The sequence below is a fragment of the Amblyraja radiata genome, chromosome 19, assembly GCF_010909765.2.
Source record: "Amblyraja radiata isolate CabotCenter1 chromosome 19, sAmbRad1.1.pri, whole genome shotgun sequence".
Taxonomy (NCBI): Eukaryota; Metazoa; Chordata; class Chondrichthyes; order Rajiformes; family Rajidae; genus Amblyraja; species Amblyraja radiata.
The window spans coordinates 45,833,210-45,837,642 of NC_045974.1; the positions used below are offsets into that span (position 1 = coordinate 45,833,210).

Here is a 4,433-nt window from a genome sequence, read left to right on the forward strand (position 1 = left end):
TAATCTTCCTGCATCTAGCCTGTCCAACCCCTTAAGAATTTTGTAAGTTTCTATAAGATCCCCCCTCAATCTTCTAAATTCTAGCGAGTACAAGCCGAGTCTATCCAGTCTTTCTTCATATGAAAGTCCTGACATCCCAGGAATCAGTCTGGTGAACCTTCTCTGTACTCTATGGCAAGAATGTCTTTCCTCAGATTAGGAGACCAAAACTGTACGCAATACTCCAGGTGTGGTCTCACCAAGACCCTGTACAACTGCAGTAGAACCTCCCTGCTCCTATACTCACATCGTTTTGCTATGAATGCTAAAAGTTTTATACAGGAGACCAAAGAGTGTGTTATAGTGGCATTTTCAGTTAAACATTTATCACAGATGGGAGAAATATTTGGATAGATTTTATTCAGTCTAGTTTTCGAGTTTGTAAGATTTTACATTGAATTAGATTGTGTCTTGCATTAATCGAACATTTATGTATGTATATCAGGTATTTTTCCCATGTTTCTTTCGGAATTTTAATCAGTAATTCTCGTTCCCAATCTGCTCTGATTGCCTCTGTCAGTGGTGATTCTATATTTAAAATGATATTATATTAATATGATATTAAATTGCTTGATTCTGCCTTAATGTTCATTGCTTCATCTAATAAATCTAGGTTTAGAATTTGATATCCTTGTATGTGTTTTTTCAAATAGTCTTGAATTTGAAGGTATTTAAGGTATTGGTTATTTTTCAAGTTGTATTTTAGTTGTAATTGTTGAAATGATAAAAGAAATGTCCCAATATCATACATGTCATCAATCCTTTTAATTCATTATCTTTCCCAATAGGTATACGTTTTGTCAGTGAGAGATGGTTTCAATTAGGGATTATTATATTGGAGATAAAAGCGATAAGCTTCTTGATTTCAAAGTTAGTTTTATTTGGTTCCAAATTCGTATTGTGTTGTGGATAATTGGGTTCTTCTTATATTATGTATTGTTTAATTTTATCGGGGAGAAGAGGATCGCTCCTATATTAAAAGGGGAGCAATCCTCTTTCTCCATTCTGATCCATTCTACCTGTTGGGCAGAGCTGTCTAACCAATAAATTATGTTTTTAATATGTACTGCCCAATAGTAGTATAAAAAGTTCGGGAGTGTCAGTCCCCCATGGGAAGGAGCCCCGCCCCCTAATGATGACCCCTTTTCCCGTCTCCAACGCACCCCCTCCTCGTGGAACCCCCCTCATAAAGTCCCGGCTCTGGAACTCTTTATTCAGAACTGCCGCCGCGACGTCAACCGCCTCAACTTCTCCACTCCCCTGTCTCACTCCAATCTTTCCCCCTCTGAACGCACTGCCATCGAATCACTCCGCAAAAACCCAGACTGGGTCATCAAACCAGCCGACAAGGGAGGTGCCGTGGTAGTCTGGCGCGCCGACGTCTACAAAGCTGAGGCCACGCGCCAACTCACGGACCTCCTCCTACTTACCCTTGGACCATGACCCCACTGACGAGCACCAGGCCACCATTTCTAGCACCATCACCGACTTCATCAATTCCCACGCCCTACCTGACCAAGCCTCCAAACTCATCGTTCCCCAGCCCCGCACGGCCCGTTTTTATCTTCTCCCAAAAATCCACAAACCCGGCTCTCCCGGCAGACCCATTGTCTCTGCGTGTTCGTGCCCCACGGAACTCATCTCCACATACCTTGACTCCATCCTATCCCCCTTGGTCAAATCCCTCCCCACCTATGTTCTAGACACCTCAGACACTCTCCGCCGCCTCCACGCATTCCACTCTCTGGGCCCTCACCCCCTCATCTTCACCATGGATGTCCGGTCACTCTACACCTCCATCCCCCACCACGATGGCCTCAGAGCCCTCCGGTTCTTCCTCGACCAGAGGAGCAACCTATACCCAGCCACTGACACTCTCCTCCGCTTAGCGGAGTTGGTCCTCACCCTCAATAACTTTACATTTGACTCCTCCCATTTCCTCCAAACACAAGGCGTAGCTATGGGCACACGCATGAGCCCGAGCTACGCCTGCCTCTTTGTCGGGTACGTTGAACAATCCTTGTTCGAGGCGTACCAGGGCCCCATCCCCGACCTCTACCTCCGCTACATTGACGACTGCTTTGGTGCCACCTCCTGCACCCACACACAACTGACTGACTTCATCCACTTCACCACCAACTTCCATCCGGCACTCCAATACACCTGGACGATTTCCGACACTTCCCTACCATTCCTTGACCTCACCATCTCCATCGCAGGGGACAGACTCCTGACCGACATACATTACAAACCCACTGACTCACATGGCTATCTGGACTACACGTCTTCCCACCCTGCCCCCTGCAAAGACTCCATCCCCTACTCCCAATTCCTCCGCCTACGCCGCATCTGTTCCCAGGACGAGACATTTCATACCACGGCATCGGAAATGTCCTCGTTCTTCAGGGAACGGGGATTCCCCTCCGCCACCATAGATGAGGCTCACACCAGGGTCTCATCCATACCCCGCAACACTGCTCTCTCTCCCCATCCCCGCACACGCACACGCAACAAGGGCAGCGTCCCTCTGGTCCTCACCTTTCACCCCACCAGCCGGCAAATACAACACATAATCCTCCGCCATTTCCGCCACCTCCAACGTGACCCCACCACTCGCCACATCTTCCCATCTCCCCCAATGTCTGCCTTCCGCAAAGACCGCTCCCTCCGCAACTCCCTCGTCAATTCTTCCCTTCCCTCCCGCACCACCCCCTCCCCGGGCACTTTCCGTTGCAACCGCAAGAAATGCAACACCTGTCCCTTCACCTCCCCCCTCGACTCCATTCAAGGTCCCAAGCAGTCGTTCCAGGTGCGACAAAGGTTCACCTGTATCTCCTCCAACCTCATCTACTGCATCCGCTGCTCTCGATGTCAGCTCATTTACATCGGTGAGACCAAGCGTAGGTTGGGCGATCGTTTCGCCGAACACCTCCGCTCAGTCCGCAATAACCTACCTGACCTCCCGGTGGCTCAGCACTTCAACTCCCCCTCCCATTCCCAATCCGACCTCTCTGTCCTGGGTCTCCTCCATTGCCAGAGTGAGCAACAGCGGAAATTGGAGGAACAGCACCTCATATTCCGTCTGGGGTCCTTGCGTCCTTATGGCATTAACATTGAATTCTCCCAATTTGGCTAGCCCGTGCTGTCTCCTCCCCTTCCTTAACCCTCTAGCTGTCTCCTCCCACCCTCCCATCCGCCCGCCCTCGGGCTCCTCCTCCTCCTCCCCTTTTCCTTCCTACTTTCCCCACCCCCCATCAGTCTGAAGAAGGGTTTCGGCCCGAAACGTCGCCTATTTCCTTCGCTCCATAGATGCTGCTGCACCCGCTGAGTTTCCCCAGCAATTGTGTGTACCCCCAGATTCTTTAGGTTTACACAGGTGTTTTCCTTGGATTCGGGGCGACCTGTAGTCCCATATGAAGTTTGTAATATTGGAGCATAATTTTTTTTAATACATTTTTTGGTAAGTATATTGGGATTGATTGAAATAGATATAATATTTGTGGTAGAAAAATCAGGCTTTCTGAAAGTCTAGAAACAATACATCCACTGGCACCCCTTCATCCATTTTACTTGTCACATCCTCAAAAAATTCCAGAAGATTAGTCAAGCATGATTTCCCTTTCATAAATCCATGTTGACTTGGACTAATCCTTTTACTGCTATCCAAATGCCCATTTATTACCTCTTTAATAATTGACTCCAGCAGCTTTCCTACCATCGAAGTCAGGCTAAATGGTCTGTAATTCCCCGTTTTCTCTCGCTCCTTTCTTGAAAAGTGGGATAACATTAGCTCTTCTCCAATCCACAGGAACTGATCCTGAATCTATTGAACATTGGAAAATGATGACCAATGCGTCCACTATTTCTAGAGCCACCTCCCCGAGGACCCTGGGATGCAGACCATCAGGTCCAGGGGATTTATCATCCTTCAGTCCCATTAGCCTACCCAATACTATTTCTCGCCTAAGGAAAATTTATTCCAGTTCCTCTACCCCATTAGATCCTCTGTCCTCCAGTACATCTGTGAGATTGTTTGTGTCTTCCTTAGTGAAGACAGATCCGAAGTACCTATTCAACTTTTCTGCCATTTCCTTGTTGCCCATAATAATTTCACCCATGTCTGCCTTCAAGGGACCCACATTTGACTTTGCTACTCTTTTTCCCTTAACATTTCTAAAGAAGCTTTTACTGTCCTTTTATATTCCTGGCCAGCTTCCCTTCGTACTTAATCTTTTCAGCCTGTATTGCCTGTTTTGTTTCCTTCTGTTGTCCTATGAAAGTTTCCTAATCCTCTGGCTTCCGGCTACTCTTTGCTGTGTTATACATCTTTTCTTTTAGTTTTATTCTATCCCTAACTTCTCTTGTCAGCCACAGTTGCCTCCTACCCCCCTTAG

At 47.4% G+C, this 4,433-nt stretch overlaps 1 long non-coding RNA gene across 1 annotated transcript; it reads left to right on the forward strand.

Moving 5' to 3' along the window:
* Positions 1-895: 895 nt before the first annotated feature.
* LOC116984237 lies at positions 896-4,104 on the forward strand. Its single transcript, XR_004414942.1, has 3 exons — positions 896-1,102; positions 2,840-2,841; positions 4,093-4,104. It is a non-coding gene; the product is annotated as an uncharacterized LOC116984237 (long non-coding RNA).
* The last annotated feature ends 329 nt before the right edge of the window (positions 4,105-4,433 follow it).